General features: G+C 35.9%; 1 protein-coding gene across 1 annotated transcript in view; it reads left to right on the forward strand.

The window, feature by feature from the left end:
- The first annotated feature begins 6,175 nt into the window (after positions 1-6,175).
- Positions 6,176-26,020, forward strand: part of LOC147068909 (ATP-binding cassette sub-family C member 4-like) — a 108,876-nt gene continuing 89,031 nt past the window's right edge. The window contains exon 1 of the mRNA XM_085951254.1: positions 6,176-6,272. The gene's annotated coding sequence lies outside the window, so the exon portion shown is untranslated. The remainder of the gene's footprint in view (positions 6,273-26,020) is intronic.

Raw genomic sequence — 26,020 nt, forward strand, 5'->3', positions numbered from 1 at the left:
CTTTGATGAGGAGTACTCAGTGTTACGAAAATTATAGAAGGGGTACGCAGATGTCGAAAGTTTGGGGAAGACTGGTCTAGAGAGCTACAATATTTATGCCGAATTTCACCGAAAAAAATGTCCTTTTGATTTACACGGGTAGTCGTAGTAGTTTCGTTGTAGTCGTTCTTTTCGCCGAATTTTTATCGCAGATTTTTGGTTTGTTCCAACATATTAATTGAAAATGGACAAAAAAGGTATTATTGCATTTAAATTATACAAAACCTACTCAATACAACACAGCCTAATATCTCGTTTATCGGTCTTTTGTCTATTGCACTCGGTGTACCTACACCATGGCCCCCACATCCTGAAACGGGCCCTCAGGCTAGGGCAGTGGTCGGCAAACTGCGGCTCTTTGGGCCCTTGAGTGCGGCTCTGCCACAGATGATCTCTGCCATATTTGACTTGGCTACAAAGAAGAAGCAAAGAAAATGGAAGAGGATAACCGTAAAAGTAATGTTGAATATATCGAGACTTATGTACCTGTATTTATGTGTCGGGGAAAAATTGGCGCATTCAAATTTAGAGAGATACTACAACTAAAAACTCGTAATTTTGCGCTAAATATTCTGTCGATGATGCAAGGAAGAAAGCAGCTGAGGAGAAGAGTCAAGAAAAATAATGTTCTGTATTTGATTAGGTACTGAATAAAATCTTTTAACAATGTTAATATTGCAAGTTTTGTGGTTAGTAAAAAGTTTTCCAAGAGAGGAAATCAAGAGTAAATTGAGAAATCGATTTATTGATGAGATCCTGGAATCGTGCTTAAAATTAAATCAACAACATACGAACCTGACTTACCCAAACTTTACAAGGAGATGCAAGGCCATTATTCACATTGAGTTTGTCAGTCATCATTGTCATGATTCAATTTTATGAATACCTGACTTACAATTTATTTTTTATTAATAAATAAGTATTATATTCAGTTTTATTCAGTGTACCTACTTATAATTTAATTAGGACTTAAAACTTTAACCAAAGTTTATTAAGTAAATTAGCAGTGTACCTACTTACTACCTACGTACTTTTATAATTTAAGTTTAAGAAATTTGGCTCTCAAAAGAAATCTCAATCGTTGGACTGTTGATATTTGGCTCTATTGACTAATGAGTTTGCCGACCACTGGGCTAGGGTATTTGACGGGCCCCCTATCCACCGCTTAGATTAAAGGCAGTGTGAAACACTACATTAACGTTTTTCAAATTGTGTTTTAGTTCAAATTGAGGGTACTTATACAGTGAATTATTGGCGATTTTCAATACATCTACTTTAATAATGGAGCGGTCGAGTATCGACACATAATAATCAGAAAATATATTGGACAATTATATAATTTAAAATGTTCATAGTCATGAAGTATAATAGCACCGCAGGCGACTTTTTTTTTACTATTAAAGCTAATTTATGATGTGTGTTTATCTCACTTATCTGGCCAACCCGACACGCCGGCCCCCCCACAGCCCGGGATCCAGGCTAGAGCCCTGTCAACCCTCCCCAGCCATGACCTATACCACTCCGGAATTCGGGTGGACACCGAGAATTTTGTGTTAGAAATTAAAATCTAAGAAATTTTACTAAAAAGGGTGCTGGAGAATTACAAATCATTTTTTGCCGTGTTGTTTGTCTAAGTCCAAGGTATAGTTTATTGGCTTTCGCTTTCAATGTGTAAAATCATTCTGATGATTTTCATATTTTGGAGGGGGCAAGGTCCCCTGGCCCCCCCCCTGGGTGCGCCACTGACAGTGGCTTCTTACATAATATCTTGATGAATTAAGGGCGTCCGTGTCGTTTTACTTCTTCACAAAACTTGGCAACATTTGTAATGATATTTTTAGCATGAGATCGCAAAGTTTTAGGCATTATTACATCGATAATCGATATAATGACGATGTGATGCTTCGATACAGACTAACATCGTGGACCAGGAGCGGTAGGTGGGACGATCTGTAAGATGGAGGTGCATCTTTAGTTTTGACGGCCAACGCAACTTCCGTGCGCACTGGTTGATAAGTCACACTGTAATTATTTGCAAATCTGCACATTATTGTCATTTCTTGTCAGCGATGACGTCAAAGGGCAACGGAAGTAAACTAGATGTCGCGAATCCGACAAAAAATACAATCCTCTTATTTATGTCAATTAACATATTTTGTTTCCAGCCTGTGAGCTGATTTTTTTAATGGAAAGATATTTTCGTTATTTATAAATTTTAGGTAGCTATTTCTGTTATATTATATACTGAATGATTCTCCTCGATTTGCCACCCTTCGAATAACTGCCGCCACCAAGCGATGCTCAATCTGCCTACCCACAGCTTACCTCCACCCTTGGCCGCTGTTACACAATCATGCAACACGTTATAGATACTTACCAACCGGTAAGAGGAAGAGAGTAAACATAAAAATGCTTATCAAACAACGAAGATAATACCTAATATTATTTTAATACACGTCATATATATATCATGATAAGATAAAATTATTGTTTCAAGTTGACTTGATTTTTTTCTTTACGACAATGACATGGCCCTTTTAGGCCTTATGACAATGACAATAGGAATAAATCATGGCTCGAAATGAACCGGAGCGTTCCCCAAAATTATCGTTCCGTATTGTGGACATGTTAATTTGACAGACTGAGCTAGATATATCATATAATAAAAAATTTAACACAGTTATTATTATAAAATACACGTACTATTAGATAACTATGTTAATATTTTCGTAAAATTATCGAGCGCTTCGATTCGTAAAATATTTCATTTCGAGCGCAACATACCTACATGGCCGCGATATTTACACAATAAGTTAAGGGTAGTGTGATGTTCTACAGAAGTGTACCTAAATGGTATTCCGTGGAACATCAGGGTTCCACCAGGTACCTAAACTTAAGGGTATTACGTGTATTTCTAAATAAATCCATTTGAATTATCGAGCTGATGGCAAAAATTTAAATATTTTTTAAGTGACTTTTTTTGGTATTAGAGTAAATTTGTAGTGTGTGTTTATCTCACTTCACTGGTAGACCCGTCATGCCATGACCTTGTGGGGGCCATTCGTTATATAGTTATTGCCTTACCAACGGACGTCATAACGGTGATCTGTGGAACTATACACTCTCCCGTACTTTCAGGTATGAATCTAGGTACGTCCCCGACCTCCACTATAGAGTCCGTATGGGTCTCTCAACCCGAGTTGGTGCGAACACAGATACGACAGATTGTGTTTATTGATACATTCTGAGGTAACGGACATTGCACAACGTCTACGAGAAACAGCCGTTTGTCTTGCTTACTTAATGCTTAATAATTGCTTAATAGTCAAGATATGATGGTTCATGTATACTTTCACATATTATATGATTTCACTAACTTAGTGTTACTTAGGTTAGGTTAGGTTGTGTTGTGTTATGTTATGCCGGGTCCACACCGAAAACAAGTCGCGCGACAACTCGTTAAATTTTACGATAAGCATGGTAATTATCGTGAAATTTCTTAAGCAATTATGATAATTATCGTAAAATTTAACGAGTTGTCGCGCGACTTGTTGCCGGTGTGGCCGCACTTTTAGGTTAGGTTTGGTTAGGTTAACCTAACAAATAATCCAGTAGATCGGGTATTTTCAAAATGTGTTTTCCGCTGCATTCCTCATAACCGAACTGTACCGCTCAATGTTTTGTCACTGAAAGAACAATAAAATTCATCCTTCCGTACATGAAGACGAGGCTTTTTTTATTATTTTGATAGGTCTACACAATCATGTCATTGGGTCTACAAGAGACAATATTACTATGAAACGTAAGATGGATTACCTAAGTCCTAAAAGATAGGCAGGGCAAACTTCAAAAACAATAGTCAAAGCCTTTTTCTTAAATTTGTCACAGAAAAAACAATGATGATATACAATTTTAATAGGTAGGTATGTACAAACACATCTAAAGTATAATTTTTGTACATAACAAATGCGATTTTTGTAAATTAGATGACTAAAAATGCTGGAAAGGAAAGAAAAATTTTATGTTGGCAACTTTTTTCGTGGTTCCCGGGCATAATTATCATCGTATAGCGCGAATTTCATTTCACTACAATAAGATTTTATTCGTGTTGATATTTTCATCAATCATTATTTTTTTTAAGATATGGAAGTATGGACGATAAACCAAGGGATGTCACAGAGAGTTAAAGCTTTCGAGATGTGGCTGTATAGACGTATCCTCAAAATTCCTTGGATTGACCGGGTGTCAAAATGTTGAAGTTCTCAATCGAAGATCTGCGTAGTATCAAAACCAGGAAACAACTCAGTACCTCGGACACATTATGAGAGGACATAAGTATAGCATCCCCCAATTTGTCATCAAAAATGGTAAGCGCAGCAGACTACGACACGCATTTCGTGGCTCCATTATTGGTACGAGTGCAGATCTACATAACTGTTTCGGGTAGCAGATAATAAGGCAAGGATCGTTCTGAATGTGGCCAACCTCCGCAAGGGGATGGCAATATAAGAAGAAATTAAGAAAACTTATTTCAAATAATAGGTAGGTAGGTACTTATTGATTTTATAAATTTTAATAATTAATTGAAAGTCTGTTAAAAATTGATGGCTTGTCTCCGAGACAAACGTAATGACAAACTGCATTGCTAAGCCAATAGCGATCCTCATCAATGGTACTTAATCGAGGGGGCAATAACTCTATCTATATGTATCGGTAACAAATGCCAAATTGATAAAGGGAGGTATTGATGATGTTAGATACGTGTTCAACTAATTTGCGTTATCAGTGCTCAACTGCTCACATATTATGTATGTGAAAGATGTAAAAGAAATCCATAAAAATCCAGTAGCGCACTGGGCATAGAAAGATGCATGTTGGACATATTGTGGGAAGATCACAAAAGACGCCAATCGATAAAGCCGCGTTGACACGGTCCAAGTACGATCCAAGTAGACTTGGATAGGAATAATTAGTATGAAGATGTCTCATCGAAGTGACAGCTTCATACTATTTATTCCTATCCAAGTGACAGCTCCATACTATTTATTCCTATCCAAGTTAACTTGGATGAGTAGGACGTGGTCCAAGTAGCTTGGATAGGAATAATTAGTATGAAGATGTCACATACGAGTGCACTTGGATGGCACTCGGTCCAAGTGTACTTGGATCGAGTGTCATCCAAGTTAACTTGGATAGGAATAAATAGTACGAAGCTGTCACTTGGATGAGACATCTTCATACTAATTATTCCTATCCAAGTCTACTTGGATCGTACTTGGACCGTGTCAACGCGGCTTAAAGGAGGCAGACAAGAGTACGCGATGTGATAGAGTTCGCCAAGCAGATGAAATGACAATCGGCTAGAGACGTCGCTCAGCAAATTGATAACCGCTGGACAAGCCACACAGTGGTACTCCAACCTCCACCTACTCAAACGGCACTGAACACTGGGAGGTAATTATTTCCACAACAAAAATAATAAAATCATTTTAATTAATTATATTTATATGCCACAATGAAATGATTGTTTAATTGTTTATTTGTTAAAAGAAATATAATACTACATGTATTTAATTGTCACCCATATTTTACTATCGTTGAAAATATTTGTAGATTGATTGATATCATTTAATGAAGGTACCTAGGTACATACAAATCATAAAACAATTAATAAAGAAACGTAAAAACCTGCCATCATGGATCGAGGTCATAAAAGCCGGGCTCGATTTATTATTTTATGACGGATTTATTATCAGGCCATGAAATTCAAGAAACATAAAGCGTGCCTAGTGTCCTCAAATATTACCAATATTAAATGCGCGTTTCGTTTCCGTGAGAAACTTGAACGCATAGGTATTATGGGATACAGACGTAACTAATAGGGTAGGTAATATATTCTTGAGATGTTGTAAAAAATCTTTTCTCCAGTCACAATATATTTTTAAACACTCAAGATTTTAAACTTTTTTCAAACCAATTCCCATTATTTTTATAGTTATTCACTGATATAAATAAAATATGAGGGTGTCCGCAGATAGAAAGTCATTATGACGGTTTAAGTGATAATTATAATGAAATAAGAGTTGATTTATAAATCGCACTGATGTGACTATATCACCTGATCGCTGTATATTTTACAATCAAACACGAAAGTAGTCTTCCGTATTTGTTTTTTTTTGTCAGTTGCTATTTATCATTCGCCGCGTCAGTTCGGTAAACATTGCAAGATTTTTGTAAGTAGCAAAGTTAACTGCATACACAAGTGCATTCGTCAACATACTACAGTTTCATCGATTATTTATATTGATGTACAGTTTTACGTTAGAATATTCAATAATCGCGGCCTTCGAAGGGCATTGTTTGTTGAATAACTCTAAAAAGTGAGGTTAGATCAGTGCTCAGTTTGCTCGATGTCAGCTGATTCTGAAGTTTGACGTGAAGTGTTGCTATCAGTGTTGCCATCTTTTAAAAGTGGATTCATATGACAGAGCCTCCAAAATTAGTATTTTTAGTAGTTAGTAGTAGTTAGTCTTTGGGGGAAAAGATATAGTACGCGTTGTCATCTGTTGAACATGTATAGGTTTTTTGTTTCTCAGAAAAAAATAACGGAGAATTTGAGAAACTCAGAGACTCCTTTTTATTTAGGTACCTCTTCCGACCAGAAATGCTTACCGAAGAATTCAAGAAACTTCATTTTAAACCAAAGTCAAGGGATTTTCATACGTTTTTCGAGCATTTTTTTTCCAAGTTCTCCAAATCTTCTTATATTGCGAAATTATAGTACTTTGCACCAATTTATCGAACGAAAATATTGAAATTTTAGTACTTTTTGCATATTTTTTTCGATATTCAAAATTATAGTATTTTGGGCTTCCTATACCTGTTTTATATCGTACATAGTACACGGACCAATATTATAGTACAAATACTATAATTATAGTACGGTTAGCAACTAAAAAAATCACCATTTTCCAAAATAATATTAAATGTAGAAGGAGTGACGTCCCGTGGGGGTAGGCAGATTGAGCGTCGCTTGGGGGCGGCAAATCGAGGAGAGTCATTTTGTATATATAGAAATAGCTACCTAATCTTAGTAATAACGAAAATATCTTTCCGTTAAAAAAATCAGCTCGCTGATTGGAAACAAAATGTATTAAGTAACATAAAAGGTTTAACAGGACTGTATTTTTTTTGTCGATTTCGCGATGTCTAGTTTACTTCCGTTGCTCTTCGATGTCCATAGTGACCAGTAACGACACGTGCACGGTAATAAAAAATACTGTATAAAAAATAGAGCGGCATTTAGTCTAGGAGCGTCACTGTGAATAAATTAATTTTTAAATAAGTTAAAAGTGGTTTGGTTAAACCTAATACATAGTTAAAGGCATGGCCCCTACATCTTGAAACGGGCCCCAAGCCCAGTATGTTTGGCGGGCCCACCGGCCTATCGCTAAGATCAGGGGCGGCTCTACCTTGAGGGTTCGTAGGGGCCGTCCCCACATCGCTATCATGTCAAAAATACACGTCCTGATATTTTTTACATTGTCATAATATACCTACTTTATAGAGATATTTATTATGAATACTCATTTCCTCATATAAGTATTTTGGTATAGGTACCTATAATGTATAATACGAGAGAGTAAGTTGGTATGTATATTTAATAATTAATGGCTAAACCCCATCATTTAGAAAGTCGTCGAGCCGCCACTGGCTAAGATTAATAGCGTCTGTACACGTGCATGGAATTACTGTCAGCAATAGTGCTTATTTTATTTAAACTATCATGACAATAACTGTGTACACGTAAAAGTGCTGACTGTCTCTCCAATCTCATTCTTCAGGCAAGTTCTACATTAGTGTTCCCCAAGAGGTAAAATTAAGGGCATTCCGTGTGCTTTTAGCGATTTTTTTGTATTCTTAAGTAAATCCACTTGAATTATCGAGTTGTCGGTATTCGGCGTCATATTGTAAAGCACTGGTTGCGATCCACTTTTATAGGAACCAACGTGCCAACAATGGTCCGACCCTTCGCCATATTTAAGAAATAACCATTTTTATTAGTCAGGATCATGGCCCCCACAAGGGGGAGGCTGACAGGGTTCTAGCCCGGGATCAAGGGGGGCCCGGCGTGGCGTGTAGATCAGATTTGACCAGAACTGAGATAAACATACATCACAGATTTGCTCTAATAGTGATAAAAAGTCGAATGCGGCGCTACTTTACTTCTTGGCCAATATTTTTTTCAAATGATTACGTGACGGTGCGGTATAATTTTTGATTATTGTGTGTTGATGCTCGACAACTCCACAATTCAAGATATGCATTACAAATACAAAAACACCATTTACAAAACACCACTGTAGAGCGTCACACTGCTTTTAACCGTAGCGATAGGTAGGGGGGCCTGCTAAAAAACCTAGCCTGAGCAGTGGCGCACCCAGGATTTAATATTGGGGGTGGCCCAAGGAGGAGAATGTAAATTAGTCCCATAGGCTCTTTTTCTTCTTCACAGCCTAATTTCTCGTTGTCTATTGCACTCGGTGTACCTTCACCATGGTCCCCACATCCTGAAACGGGCCCTCAGGCTAGGAAATTTGGCGGGCCCCCTACTTACCGCTAAGATTAAAGGCAGTGTGAAACACTACATTAACGTTTTTCAAATTGTGTTTTAGTTCAAATTAAGGGTACTTATACAGTAAATTATTGGCGATTTTCAATACATCCACTTTAATAATGGAGCTGTCGAGTATCGACACATAATAATCAAAAAATATATTGCACAATTATATAAGTAATTGAAAATGTTCATGGCCATGAAGTATAATAGCGTATAATAGTATAATAGTATAATTACTATTAAAGCTTAATTTATGATGTGTGTTTATCTCACTTATCTCGTCAACCCGACACGCCGGGCCCCCCACAGCCCGGGCCCCCAGGCTAGAGCCCTGTCAGCCCTCCGCAGCCATGACCTACACCACTCCGGAATTCGGGTGGACACCGAGAATTTTTTGACAGTTCCATTAGGGATTAGGTTTCTAAAAAAACCTGACATTAGTGTTTCGAAATTTTTTGTGTTAGAAATTAAAATCTAAGAAATTGTTATAAAAAGGGTGCTGGAGAATTACAAATCATTTTTTTGCCAGTGTTTTTATTTGTCTAAGCCCAAAGGTTTATTGGCTTTCAATTTCAATAGTTAAAATCATTCTGATAATTTTCATGTTTAGGTGGTATCAGGGTCCCTTGCCCCCCCCCCCCCCCCCTGGGTGCGCCACTGTAACCACCTCACTTCAGTGTAAAAAAGCAAACATTCGTACTTAGCTTGCATAGAAATGCAAAGTTTTTTTTAAAAATGCCTGTTTTTAAAGGTCTGGATTTGATGAAATTTACCATATTGGTCTAGCACAGGTTTTAGCACTGCGTTAATGTTTTCGAAACTATAGATTCCCTGTGTAAATAAAACAGTGCGTAGATATAATGTTAGGGTTTCTTGTCTTTGCGAGGGTAACAAATCCTTTAAATGAGCCTAACATTGACGGAGCACCATCCATACAAATTCCTCCATGATATTTTAAATTGTTCTAAATATGAAGAAATAGAATCAAAAACATCTTGTCATGTCGTACGCTCGGTGAGTTCTTTGCAGCATAGATATTGATCCACTTTTTTGTTTTCATTTATGAAACGAAAACCTGTGACTTTTTCGGTTTTCGCTATTTCGCGGATTTTTCTGCTTTTATCATTATTTTCGCGGTGCACTTGCAACAAGCCAGCGGTGCACCGGTTAAGAACCACTGGTCTAGAGCCACAATATTTATGCTGAATTCCACCGAAAAAAATGTTTTTTTTTAAATTTACACCACCACCGACTGTGGTGGGCATGGCCCCCACATCATGAATGTTTGGCGGGCCCCCTTACCTATCACCAGGGTTAAGGGGAATGTGATGTTCTACAGTAGTGTTCCCAAATGGTATTCTGTGGATTTATCTATATTGTTAAATAATTCTCTTGAATTCTTGATTTGTCGGAACTCATATCATATTATTATCGATCGTTATCATACTATGAACCACTGGTCGCGACCCCCCCTTATTTTTCTAAAAACACTAAAAATAATTGTAATATAAAATGATACACGTGAATTATTATCATGTAGTTACGTATATCATATTTTCATCATACTTCATATTTTTTATGTTAATTTTGATGAAGTAGTATAGCGCCACATGCGATTTTTTTTATGATATAACATATTTCTGGTGTGTGTTTATCTCACAATTAGACGAGCCGCCACGCCGGGCCCTCTTAAGCCCGGGCCCTCAGGCTGTAGCCCTGTCAGCCCATGGTGGTGGCTGTAGTCGTACTTTTCGCCGAATTTTTATCATCGATTTTAGGTTTTTTAATAGTGAAGTTCCAAAATATTAATTGAAAATGGAAAATAAAGTATTATTGCATTTAACTTATAGGTACACGAACCTACCCAACAGAACACAGCCTAATTTATCGTTTATCGGACTTTTGTCTATTGCACTCGGTGTACACCACTCCGGAATTCGGGTGGACACCGAGAATTTTTTGACATTTCCATTCGAGATTGAGTTTCTAAAAAAACCCGACATTAGTGTTTCGAAATTTTTGTGTTAGAAATTAAAATCTAAGAATTTTTTCTAGAGGGTGCTGGAGAATTTCAAATCATTTTTTTGCCGTGTTTTTATTTGTCTAATCTATTGGCTTTCAATTTCAATATTTTTGGGGGGGGCCAAGGGGCCTTGCCCCCCCCCCCCCTGGGTGCGCCACTGAGCCTGAGGGCCTGCTTCAGGATGTGGGGGCCATGGTCAGGATACACTAATAAAAAAAAACTTTTTTACTATTAGCGTTATTTAAAAAATTGTGATATTTATCTCACCTAACTGGTCAACCCGTGATACCGGGCCCCTCTAAGTCTGGTCCCCCAGGCTAGAGCCAAGTCAGTCCCACCCTTGTGGGGGGCATGGTTAAACGCATGGGTGTAGTACTTAAGGCTATACCTCAGTTGAGGCACGGTCTAAAAAGATCGTGGTTAGGCGATGCGCGGATTGCGGGTCGCGGGTGCAAATGACCCATGTCAGTCGTATGGGGAGCGGGATAGTCCCGACTCTTCTGTAGACTCATCCATTTCAATTCGTGACACTCAGTGTGCGGGTACACAAGGCGCTTAACGTCAGCGGACAGCAGAGCCAGTCCAAAAAACAAAAATTTTCTTTCTTAACTTTCTTCTTTAAGCACTACGGTGCATGGTTGCAGCATCAGTCCCGTGCGGCTCCGTCTCGGGACGGAATGAGCACTTAAAATCACTTCTTTCAGACACGTTTAAAGCGTCATAGAAAGCGGCCGTGCATATCCACGGTTGTGCATATATGACGGGTGGTGGTGGGCACTTTAACGTATGTTCTATCAGTAACAATAATAATATATTCATTGACATGTTTTCTTTTTGAAGTAAATGGGTAACGTTTTTAGTCATCCTTACACGATTTAAGAATTAATACGCCCGTCGCCATCACGAAACAAATTGACGTGTTTCCAACTCGACGTTCTCTCTCCGAATGGCAGCGAGTCCAAAATTTCGTCGCGCGACGCGCCTATTCTTGAAAATTATTTGCCGTTTCACTGATGTATCACCTTATAAACAGATGTAATGTTATATACTATACAGAAATACTAATAGTTTGCCAGGGAATTGACAATACCGAACTCATTGTACTACCTTCTCCTGGCACTACAACTTTCAACCCAGCGCTCAAAATGGACTGGAACGCACCGGAGTACGGCTCCGATTCGTGAAAACCTCGAGGCTAGCGCTCCATCTCGTGAAAAAATATCAATCCGTTCCGATTCGGGAATTATTATGAAAATCGTTAGCGACATTAATTTAAACTTGACTTTTTGTACACACCCATTACTACAAACAATAATAAGATTTCGTGTTGTTTTGATACATGGAGGGCCATATAATTATGATATTCTTAGGATCGGACATGGTCAAAAAATGCCAGTAGACGGATTGTAACAAAGGCCACTATTACAGTCAGGCCGTGACACACAACTTGCTCATACTTCGAATGTTGAATGCAATATAATATTATATTAAATAAATTGTTTTTAGACGATGATACTGATGATTGTTGCATATTGAAATAAATTTGAATGAAATATGCACTCGAAAACCTTCATTTACTGCGAACAGTGGGTCTATTCTATACTTATCGAACGCTAAAGTGATAAATAGTATCAAACTTAGGGTAGGCTTGTATCAAAATATTAGCACTTATTGTAACAATTACACGAAGTTGGTTTTTATTGTTGCAATAAGTGCTTTATTTTAACAGCAGTAAGATAGGTGCTGTTAAAATATAGCACTTATTGCAACAATAACAACCAACTTCGTGTAATTGTTACAATAAGTGCTAATATTTTGATACAAACCTACCCTAAGTTTGATAATATTTATCACTTTATCACTTTAGCGGTCGATAGGTATAGAATAGACCCACAGGTTACCGCAGTGTATTCGAAGATAATCAGTAACTAGCACTACCACGGAACAGATAATAAATAGAATTCCGATAGGCAATATTCAATACGCTACATTTTGATGTAGAGTTTGGAATGTGTGAGTGTCCCACAAAAATGAAACACGCATTATGCACGTGCAATAGTGTGTCATACACCAATGTTAAATGAGCGGCAGTTGTCAGTATTCGACGTATGACGTATTCTTGAAATGTGTTTAATTTTATCCCGGATTCTTCTTTTCTCGAGATCGGTTACCTGCTACTCCTTACCCTTTGGGTATTTCAGTTCCCATTATGAGTTCGCTGAGTACTGCCATTGTGATTCGGTCTGAATTCGGTCGACAGGGATTGCATTGATAGCATACATACACAAAAGAAAATGAGTCGAAACTGTATCTATAGTCTATGATCGAAACCTTCTTTTGGTTATCATTAGAGACCGGATTATATGCAACATAAAAAGCTTGAAATATGCATAAAAAATGCTTGAAAAGTGTCAAAATATGCAACATTAAATAATAATAAATAGTAATTTTTAGTATTTTTGCATCGTCACTAGATTTTAGGTAAAAACTGCAATAACCGGTGAGAATGGGCTAAATTTGCAATTGCATAATGTATCGATACCATAGTTTAATAGGGGAACAACTCTAAAAACCTTGCTCCAAGATAATGGCGTTTGAATTTTTTGCAGAAATTCTCATTTTAATTTTAAAGCCTTGATTTTGATGAAAGTGTATGTTTTTTATATTCAATTTAGTGGAATTCATCAATGCACAATGAAATTGTCAAGTTTAATATGGAATTAACCAATAAATTTCATTATATAACGGAATTACTGATTAATCTCAGTAAGGGTTATTCGATTTTATTTGACCTTCCTTGCATTTCTTTGGAGAGTGTGTATGTTTGGTATGTAACTTGTAGTTTTTAATTTCAGGCGCGATTCCAAAAAATTCTCATCGATTATTTGGCTTCTCTAAATGCTATTTATATTGTTCATGTTTGAAAATGATTGTTCACATACATATTATTATGTAGACTCGAATACAAGTTCGGAAAGCTATTCCATAATATGTATTAAAAATCGTAGTATCTACTTTTAGAGCGCCCCACTTGTGCTGTGAAATTAAATTGCATTTGTCTCTCTCCAAATCCTCAATTTTGGTGGCAAGACCTACAAATTTTGAGCTCCATAACTATTTGCTTGTTAAATCCACCAATAAAATTGTATTTCAAAAGTGCTTGTGTTAATATCAAATGGAGAAAAATTTGATTTGTCGACTTTTGCAATGGGCTGATTTAAAACAACAACAATCATACCTTTTTGCATTAACCATCACGGAGGAAAAATTAGGCTCGCGATAATGTCATTATATAATATAATAAGTGTACAAATCAATGACAAAAAATAAAAATTGTGAATTTTGCAAAAGTTTTTGTAAAAATTGGGAATTTGGCAAAGAGCCGCACGCCAATACCCAAAGAGCCACATGCGGCTCGCGAGCCGCGGTTTGCCGACCCCTGAACTATGGTATCGATATGCAAGTGCATATACTCCGGTCTCTAGTTATCATTATCACATGGAAAGAATCCTTAATTCATAGAAAAATCGAAGAAATACTTTGTGGACTCAATCCAACTTACATTATTATTGTGACGTCACATACAACCTTGCTATATTGAGACAGCAATATAATAAAAACTGACGAATGCACAGAAGTATTGTATAGTTAATTGGTCCGTGTGATGTTTTTATTGTATTGGCCTTGGACATCAATTGATTTAAATCATTTGGTATACCAACCAGTGTTGCCATCTTCTCAAAGTGGAATTATAGTACAGAGCCTCCAAAATTATAGTATTTGTTGAAAAAATATAGTACGCGTTGTCATCTGTTGAAAATGTATAGGTTTTTTGTTTCTCAGAAAAAAATAACGGAGAATTTGAGAAACTCTGAGAACCCTTTTTATTTAGGTGCCTCTTCCGACCAAAAATGCATACCGAAGAATTCAAGAAATTTCATTTTTAAACCAAATTCAAGGGATTTTTTTACGTTTTTCGAGCATTTTTTCCAAGTTTTCCAAATCTTCTTATAGGATTGCGAAATTATAGTACTTTTCACCATTTTATCGAACGGAAATATCGAAATTTTATTACTTTTTACATATTTTTTCCGATATTCAAAATTATAGTATTTTGGGCGTACTATACCTGTTTTATATCGTACATAGTATTCGGACCAAAATTATAGTACAGATACTATAATTATAGTACGGTTGGCAACACTGATACCAACATATTGTGTAGGTACGATGCTTATTAATTATTACTAGGTAGGTATGCGATAAATGTTATTATCGTCGCCCATTAGGTATATTGCCAATGAATGAGTTTGTTTGACCTTACGCTTTGCTTTCCTTCAATATACTCACCAATAGGGATTCCAATCCCGGGATATTTTCGATACCTATGAATCCTGGGATTGATAAACGTAATCCCGAAACCTTCGGGATTGATTTTTTTATCAATTTTTATGGAAAATAAAATAAAAACGAAAATATACTTAACAGAAAAAATACTTTTAATAACAAATAACTACATTAGAAATAAACTGAGTTTGAATGAAGTTTGATTTATACCCATGTGTAAGTTCCCGATTCATTTTATTATTTCACATAAATTAATAAAATTTAGAAAGATTAAAAAAAAAACAATGCTTCGCACTATTAACAAAGTAATTCCACCATGATCTCATACGTTTTACGGCAGTTTCATATTTGGCTGACTAACTAGATTTATGGAACGGAAAGGCCATAAGTACACCATGATTTGCTGTACTATTTTAAATCTCGCTAACCCATTCATTAAGTCTTTACTATCAGAAACAGCAATCTCATATTAAATTCACATTATTATTTAAGTATATTACAATATTATTTACTCCAATAAACTTATGTATTTCCAAGATTGAACGTATACAATATTAACAATAAATGTCTTAAATAGTACCTATAAGTTATACTAGATTTATTTTTGACCGATTTTATCAATGTTATTTGTAAATATAAAAATTTTATGTTAACAATGGAAAAAATGCCAATCCTGGGATTGTCAAATTGTAATCCCGAAATCCCGGGATCAGAATTTTGGCTAGGGATTTGATTCCCTACTCACCACACATTTTTAACGAAATCTTTCTTTTTGAGTTATACGCGCAAAACAGATTAATAAATATAATTCCGATAGGCACCCCATTACACTACATTTTGATTCAGAGTTTTGAACGTGTGAGTGTCCAACGCAATAGTGTGTGTTGCAGTGGCGAAGGGTGGAGGTAGGCTGTTAAGATTCGGCATAAATAGTGCACAATAATCTTTGACAGTCGTACGTAATTGTTTTCATTTAAATAAAGTTATAATTCTATAGATGGTGTTGGTTAGTTTTTAAAATTCAATTAGACCCGCGAAAACAAAGCCATAATAGATAATAGTCAAAAAACAATCGTCTATCTATAAAATACTTATCTAAAAGTATGCAATTAAATCATTCATAACTTTGAATATTTTATAGATAGAATAATATTTTTTTTATCCATTATAGTTTGGTTTTTTTTTTTTCCGACCATGTCCGATCCTAATAGGATCATATGGGCCTCCACAGAGCAGAGGTTTGTATTAACAGATTTTGTTTTTTTACGAGAAATGGGTGTCAGCCACTTGCTCAACCTATTAGGTCCGTACCCTGACGCATACACAAATTGAAAAACAATATGACATGTACTTGCCAGACCCAGGATTCGAACCTGAGACCCACGGAGTGATAGTCCAACGCTTAACCAACAGTACTTACGTGTAATGCGTATTTTTAATCCAACGAAAACAAATATGTATGAAAGAAAAAGTGTGTACAATTTTGTCGTTTGGCCCAAAATATACCAAAACTATTATGGTTTGGTTTGAATTTTAAAAGCTAACCAACACCATCTGTAAATTGAAATCTTAGTTCAATAAAAAACAAATACATATGACTAACAAAGTTTAATGTGCATATTTCTAGCGGATCTTAACAGCCTACCTAAACCCTTCGCTACTAATGTGTTGCAACCTTCAATACACCGATATTAAATGAACGTTATTCTATAAATTATGAGCAGTTGCCATTATTCGACGTATGACGTATTCTTGATACATGTTTAATTATATCCCGTATTCTTCCACACTCGAGATTGGTTGCCTGCTTCTCCACACCCGTTAGGTATTTCAGTTCCCATCATTTCTGAGTTCCTTGGTTATACGTTATACGCCTACGGTCAAAAATATCCGTAGAGTTAAAATATTATATCTTTTCTATTGAACGGTAAATTGTCAGCGAACTCAAAACTAAAAACAAAAAAACTCGTGGTCATTATTACATTATATAAATATACATGATTTCAATGTCAATATCAAATTGTTACACGTTATTCATTAGAGAATACATTTCAATAGTAGACATAGTTAGGGTCGAGTTACACCAGCTGCAAAAAGAGGTCAATGGCAACCGGAAAAAAAACATTTTATTATTTTTTAAGTTTGCCGTCGGAGTGCGGCGACCAATGACAATATTAAATGGACAACTCACTTCATACCGGCGCGCACGAGAAATTGTGCATGAAAGTCATTCACAGATGTATAGGTAGATGTCACGTGACCATATGACGTATCCATTTCCATTATGCGATACAAGCTTCGAGAGTTTATAGTAATATAACCTTTATTGTAATGGCGTATTAGTGTCATGACTCATTGCGTTAGAAACAGATTGTCGGTTACTGACGACTTCTCGGAGATTAGACGCAAGTGAGCCCAGCGCACCACAGGCGACTGTCCAATGGTTTCTGTCATTCAATTGCATTGAATAAACATTATCTTAAAATGGCATTTTATAAATAATAAATAATAGGTACTAACACATGAAAAGTGATATCCCATCTTTCTTGGAGTGTTTAAAGTTTGGGAAAAGGAAAAAGTCACTGGGGGCTAAATCTGGCGAATACGGTGGGTGGTCGACCAATTCGAACTTCAATTCTTCAATTTTAGCCATTGATCGTAAACATGTGTGAACACGGGCATTGTCCTGATGAAAGAGGATTTTTTTCCTGTTTAAATGAGGCCGTTTTTCTTCAATTTTGTTTTTTAGCTGGTCCAATAAAGATGCATAATAATTCCCTGTTATTGTTTTTCCTTTTTCCAAATAGTCAACGAAAATAATTCCACGTGCATCCCAAAATACAGTAGCCATAACCTTACCAGCTGATTTTACGGTTTTCGCCTTCTTTGGACATGGTTCGCCTTTCGCAATCCACTGCTTTGACTGTTCTTTCGTCTCGGGAGTATAGTGGTGTATCCATGTTTCATCTACAGTCACAAAGCGACGAAAAAATTCATCCGGATTGCGTTGCATGAGCGACAACAGGGCTTTAGAGGCCACCACCCTATTGCGTTTATTGTCGACTGTGAGCAAACGCGGCACCCATCTTGCAGAAATTTTTTTCATGCCCAATTTGTCATGTAAAATAGAAATGACGCTACCTTTTGAGATCCCTGTAACCTCAATTATCTCACTCAACTTTAATCTTCGGTCACTTAACACCATATCGTGGATTTTATTGATCATTTCTGGTGTAGTCACCTCTACAGGACGTCCTGAGCGTGGTTCATCCTTTGTTGATGTACGACCACGTTTAAATTCATTTAACCAGTTATAAATAGTTGCAAGTGAAGGAGCAGATATGCCGTGAACTAAATCCAACTCATTTTTTATTTCCTTTGCTGTTAACCCTTTTATATTAAAATGTTTAATAACAGCTCTAAACTCAATTTTCTCCATTTTCCATTTTTCCATTTTCCACAAGCAATTTTTTTTTTAAATGTACGAGAAACACACAACAACCCGACCAATCTGATTGAAACTTCGCAGCATACTGAATCGGTAGTGCCGCTGCATGAAAACACACCGCTTACAGTACTAGTCGCGCCACCTGTCGGCTTTTCTAAGGACTTATTGACCCACCCTCGTATCATGTTCTGTTTATTCATGGAACCGTCCGCAGCGTATGCAGTGTAGGCCTACGTTGTGTTTGCAGGGGTGTTGGGGCAGTGTTGCCTACTTAAATTGTCAAAATTCAGTAGATTTTTTGATTTTGTCTTCAAAATATCAGTAGATTCACAAAAATGTATGAAATTCAACGATTGTGTTTTGTGATAGCGTGCATATTGACATAATCTCACAAGTGTCTTTTAAAAAATCACGTAAAAAGTGACTTTTATTCATCACAAATATCATAATTTCTTCTTTTCCTGACCAAAATTTCAGTAGATCTACTGAGATTTCAGTAGACATAGCAACACTGTGTTGGGGTTCACACCAGATGGGAGTTCTCAAAATGCCTGGTATCCACAGCTCCAGACTTATCCAGGCTTATCATTATTTCTTCAAACCAGCTAGACTATTTTCAAATATGTATATTTTTAAAAATTGTTCTTAGCTATGATTATAGATATACCATCATAAATCGTCAGATGTTCGAATTTAGAACTAAGCTCATCTCAGTATACAAAGTATGAAATGGTATGTCAAATGTTAGCATGTGGCGCCCTCACTCAGAGGACAACTTATACTGGTGGATCTATAGTTGTTTTATTGAGTAATTAAGTGTTTTAATAACCACGTCCTTGCATCGTGCGTATCATGCAAGTTAATAGACATAATAATATTTACTTATTTAACATTTTATAGCACAATCACGTTTTTTAATATTTGCTAACTGACAGTCAACACTACATAATAATCTTTTTAAACCGCTGATACTCTTTATACTACCACAATACAGCGCTTTCCAAACGTTTTGCTTTAATGCCCCCTTTTGCGCGCCTTACAGACAAATATTCGAGGCGAACAACAATGCTTGATAAACAATGTTTTTAACTAATGCATTATCATATATTTAAATCAATATTCTTATATTTATAGTTTTCAAATTAATGACAAAAAAATTTAAAAGTGCTCTCCTGTAAAATGTCAATAAATAATTACAAGATAAAAATAACTTTTTATATACAACGTTTTTAAATTTTCTGTTGAATCATATAAACTTGACAATTTTATTTATTAATAATTTAGGACAAATAAGGCAATTGTCAACAAATCATTTTTTTGCTATTTTGCAACAAACAAACAAATATAGAATAGGTACTGAAATGATTTTGATTTCCATAGTAACGCACGTATATATTAATAATTTAGTTGCTAGGACCACCCCCTAAGCAACCAATAATAGTCTTTTACTTTGAAAATGAATTCAATTCTGCTTAAATACGGCTAACAGTATTAAAAGAATGCATTGGTATCGTGTTCTGATAATATATTCTAAAAGTTTCAAACGTCTAGCTAGTCGGGAAGTTAGTTAACAATCGATTGCGAGATTTGTACTGGATAAACAACCACCGGACATATAAGAATACGACCTAATAAAAACGTTGTTAAAAATCAGTTTGGCTTGTTCTATTCTAAGGCATAAAGCCCACCAAAAAAGCGCTCGCCCCCTCCTACCCGCGCATTACCCTTCACCCATGTAATAAGGGGCCCAAGAAGCACAAAATAATTATTATTACAGCGTCTCTCATAACAAAGCAATAAAAATATTATATTATTTCTCGGGGCTTGTAATTAAAATCAGACACGCAAAAACTAAACAAAGAGTACACTGTTCTTTTATAATGGCTTCTCGCCCGTCTTATCGACGACGCTTCGAGGAGCGTGATTTTGCTTGCTGTGTTCAATGAATGGACTACGTTGTATTTTCGTTAATTCATATCGCTGAGAAGCGAAAAACGGTGACTCATGGGGCAGGCGGGTACAATGCGTCGTCAAATCCAGTGTGCGCTGGCGTATTTGATTACGTTGTATTTCCGATGATTTACGCGCCACTTGTAGAAATTTTGCGCGAGCGCCCCACTCGCTGCGTCAATGGGCTTTATGCCTAAGGGGTAATTTGAATATTTTTTTTTATATAAAATAAGGATTCGAATGATTTTTGCCAATGTTTAGTGTCTTCCGGGGCCTTACCGCGGCGGATAGTTTGGAAACCGCTGCGTGACATGAGATAACGTTAACAATTATAATTTTTTACTATCTCTCTCAAACAACGTTTTTATAAAATTATCATATTGTCATACACGACATGCAATAAATACACTCATTATAAAATGCTAGTAGAATCTACACACGAACGATGATCATGTGTACAATTAACTTGACTAAATATGTTTACATTCGATCACTTCATCTTCCACGTCAATTTTTTAATTCTGGTTTTAACACCGAGTAATTTGCGCATGCTTTAGGTTTATCGTGTCCGGAAAGTTGTACGTATGCAGTTCGCCGTATCTAGAGTTGGGTTTGGGGAATTCTCGAGAAATTTTCGATATTTTCCATCCCGAATCTCGAGAATTGAAATTTTTAACAAATCGAATCTAATAAAATTGGAGACCGTATAGTTATACGGTCATCTGTTTCCTATAAGGAAGCTCACGGCGAACTGTGCCATGTTGAAATGCTATACGTACAATTTACATATAACCTTGTCATATTTTTATAATACTGATTTTAATAAAAAAAAATATAGTATTTTGAACAAACTATAGTACACATCAATGGCCAAGGGGAATTTTTTTCATTGAACTAATACTACAATGTGTAGATAAGTAGTGTTTGTTAGTTTTTAAATTCAAATAAACATTTCATTTATTTTTACATAAAGGTAGTAAACATTACAAATTATTAATTTAAGACGTTCACAACATGACATTTAGAAGAAAAGAAATATTAATGAAACAGTATTAAGTATACATAAAAAAAGAAATATATCAGCATTAAACAGTTGAAATGTGTAGTTTAAATTAGATACCTACAAGGAAGTAGGTACACCGAGTGAGCTAAGCAAACCCTATTTTAATAATTTATAAAACAATGCCCACCTTATCAAATTAAATTTATTTATTTTACATATAATGAACATAACAAATTATAAATTCAAAGCGTTCACGACATGACATAAAATAAGTGTTAATATTTTTTTTAAATAAAAATACAGAGAAGTGTGAGTTAATAATACAATAAGTAATAAAATAAGAAATAAAATAAAATAACAAAAATAACAAAGTAAAAGTATTTATCCTCACGCAGGTGGAATATGTCAAGTGATTTGTTGGAACAGAGTTATTGCCCTCCCAATTGGCATTGGCAATGGCAGGTTAGTTCTGGACCTTGGGAGAACGAACAACGGATGCCTTCGATGTCTAACATAATTATCAGACACACACAAGCCAATATCGCCAAGAATGGTAGAGTTTCAATTTACGCCGCGTGTTAGTCGGAAAATATATGTAGGTAGCTAAATAGAGATCCCTTTTAAATTTTAAGCTACAGTATGTAAGTGAAAGAAGAGAAAGTCAGTCGGATAGAGCCACGGATAATATCCATACAGCCGAAAGTAAAGGAGTAAAATTCAATTGAACCCTGCCTAATCCAAGCCATAGAAGATAATAGTAAAAAAATATTCGTTTATATTATATAAAATATATAAAATTATGCCATTAAATCATACATAATTTTAGATATTTATAGATAGAAGAATATTTTTTATTGATTATGGTTTAGTATAGACAGGACTTTTATGAAATTTTCCAAGCCATTTCACATCGTGAAAAGGGCCCCCAGGCTAGGAGCCTTGTCGGGCCCCCCTACCTATCGCTAAGGATAAAGGCAGTGTGACGCTCTACAGTAGCGTTTTCCAAATGGTGTACGCGGAAAAAATAATGTGTATATTTAGTGTTTTATTTTATGTTTTAATACATCAATTTGAATTATGGAGATGTCGAGTATTGATACACAATTAAAAACTGTATCGTACAACCACATAATTTTAAATAATAAAATTGTTGAAGGAAAATAGTACCGCAGGCGACTTTTTTTACTATTAGATCAAATTTTTTATGTGTGTTTATCTCACTTATCTGGTCGACTCACCTCGCCGGGCCCCTCCTGAGCCCGGGCCCCCAGGCTAGAGCCCTGTCAGCCACCCCCTTGTGGGGGCCATGCATAGTAGATAATAGTAAAAAAATATTCGTTTATATATAAAATTATGCCATTAAATCATACATAATTTTAGATATTTTATAGATAGAAGGATATTTTTTATTGATTATGGTTTAGTATAGACAGGACTTTTATGAATTTTAAAAAATCTAACCTACACCATCTGTAATATTATGTATTCTTCATTCAGCGAAAACAAATAGGTATGCCTAAAAAAGTGTGTACTACTTTTGTCTGATCGCCCATGGTATATCTAAACTATTAGGCATAAAGTCCACTAAAGCAGGCTTACGGGGCGCTCTCGCATTTTCTATGTGAATCATCGAAAATACAACGTAATCAAATACGCCAGCGCACACTGGATTTGACGACGCCTTGTGCCCGCCTGCCCCATGAGTCACCGTTTTTGGCTTCTCAACGATAGGAATTAACGAAAATACAACGTAGTCCATTCATTGAACACGGCAAGCAAAATCACGCTCCTCGAAGCGTCGTCGATAGACGGGCAGGAAGCCATTATTTAAGAACAGCGAACTCTTTGTTTAGTTATTGCGTGTCCGATATTAATTACAAGCCCCGACAAATTTAATAATAATTTTATTGCTTTGTTATGAGAGACGCTGATAATAATAATTATTTTGTGCTCCTCGAGCCCCTTATTACATAGGTGAAGGGTAATGCGCGGGTGGGAGGGGGCCTACTCAGTAGTGAGCGCACCTAACGCTTTTTTGGTGGGCTTTATGCCTTATGGCTTGGTTTAGGCAGGGTTTAATTGAATTTTAAAATCTGACCAGCACCATCTGCAAATTGTATTCGTAGTTCAATGAAAACAAATAAATATGACTGACATCGTTTAGTGTGCACTGTTTATGTTAAATCTCCACAGCCTGCCATACCCCTCGCCACTCTACCTACATACGTAGATATCACGGTATAATACAATATAGATTACAATGCTTACTCGTGTCCAATGACATTGACATCAGTTATTCCTACAGCCTACCAACAATAAAATATGCACTAATTTAATACTTATTTTATTTTTATTTTATTTTATTATATGAAATAATCACCTCATATATATTTAGAATATATGTTACGCCGAATGTGCGAAATTGACTATTACATGAAATGGTCAAAATTTTGCCTAAATCATGAAAAATGCAAGCCCGTTGCCTTATTCATGAATTAGGCAAAATATCTGCCAAGTGCGTGAATTCGGCAGTAATTTTTCTGCCTAGTTCATGCATTGGGCAAATTAGATAGTAGCGCTACGGTGGTGTTTCTTGCAACTAAACCAAATGTGTCAAATTAATGCTCATGCATTGGTCAAAATAGATGGTCGCGCTCCGTGTGTTTTTTGCAACTAATCAAACTAACCAAATGTGTCAAATGTCATTGATTATATAAAAATATACCAATCAATAACTACAATGACGTTCATATCCATTTACTATGCCCAAAAAAAATCTAGAACTATAATATGATAACGGAAGAATTTTATTAAAAGGTATTTTCGCGATTTGATTCGTGCTTGGGTATCAATCGTGCAATGGTCGATTGTTTGTTTGTGATAGTATGATTTGATAGTTTGTTGACACCTGTTAGCTAACCTCAAAATGGACATTCAGTTGAATTCAGAATTACAAAACCTAACCTAACCTAATAATAATAATATTATATTATGTTCAATTATAACTAATAAAACCATCCGTATTAAATTTACTTTCTCTACTGTCATGTTGACAGTTTAAGAATTCCAAACCCTGGCGAATTCACGCACTCGGCAGATAATTTACCTAATTCATGAATAATGCAACGGGCTTGACTATTACATGAATTAGGCAAAATTTTGCCCATTTCATGTAATAGTCAACTTCGCACATTCGGCGTAACATATAGACTTGGTTTATCTGTAACGTATGAGAGAAAATGTGTAAGAGAGAGCAAGGCAGGTAGAAAACGTATTATGGATACACGTATAAACGCAAATTCTAAATATTCACATAACTCACATAAGCCTAATAGCGCCTGTACACGTGCATTGATTTACTTGCATCAATAGTGTTTATTTTAAACTATTGCGATAATAATCACTGTTTACATGTAAAAGTGCTGACTGTTTCGCCAATCTAAGTATTCAAGAGTAAACGAGACGCGATGTTGTCATTTTTAATCGGGTCGTGAAAGAAAACAAACGATACTCTAATAATAGTTTGACAAATACTTATAGTGCGGTATCGAGAGATTAGTGTGTTATCCAAGAGATTTGAGGGTAATCAAATCAAATTTTATTTATTTTACATACCTACCTATAGTGAACATTACAAATTATTAATTTAAGACATTCACAACATGACATTGAATTTAAAACAAAGAAATATTACTAAAACAGTATTATCAGAGAACTCTGGGAGTATTTACTTTTCCTGACCAGGTTCAAGCCGATATGATTGAAATCCAGGGAACAATACCGAACGGAAGTGGAGAAGCAGGCAACCGATGTCGAGTGTGAAAGAATACGGGATAAACTTAAACACGTTTCATGAATACGAATACAGACAACTACTCTCGGTTTATGCATTGACACTCATTTAATATTGGTGTATTTCACACACCATTGCACGTGCATAATGCGTGTTTCATTTTCGTAGGACACGCATACATTCAAAACCCTGCATCAAAATGTAGCGTTTTGAATATAGCCTATCGGAATTATATTTATTATCTGTTCTGTGTTAGAACCCGACAAACAACCCTTGTGATTTCGACATTTCAAGCACTTAAAGAAACTTAGTGGCAGGGTTTTTTTCCCCGACCATGTCCGATCCTAATAGGATCATGTGGGTCTCCACAGAGTAGAGGTTTGTATTAACAGATTTTGTTTTTTACGAGAAATGGATGTCAGCCACTTTTGCTCAACCTATTAGGTCCATAACCTGACTCACACACAAATTGAAAAACAATATGTGTACTTGCCAGACCCAGGATTCGAACCTGGGACGCTTATGCCGCGCGGCTTAAGTGGCAGGGTTACTATGCAATTAATTTGTAGTTCATTTTCGTCGAAATATTGAAAAAACGTTGAGGAAAAAGAGGATTTTTAAAACAGTACCGCATTATTTTATTTAGAAATACACTAATCGCTACAATATTTATTCTCTTCATGTTTGAAATGTCTCAGCTGATAAAAATAATAATATATTTTTAATTATATATCGCATATAGTATACCTACACTATGTTTACACTGTAGTTTTGTATCGTTATTTTTCTTTTAATTA

Source organism: Rhyacophila brunnea, unplaced genomic scaffold (genome assembly GCF_057557595.1).
Source record: "Rhyacophila brunnea isolate RB1 unplaced genomic scaffold, BYU_Rbru_1.0 scaffold_24, whole genome shotgun sequence".
NCBI classification, from domain to species: Eukaryota; Metazoa; Arthropoda; class Insecta; order Trichoptera; family Rhyacophilidae; genus Rhyacophila; species Rhyacophila brunnea.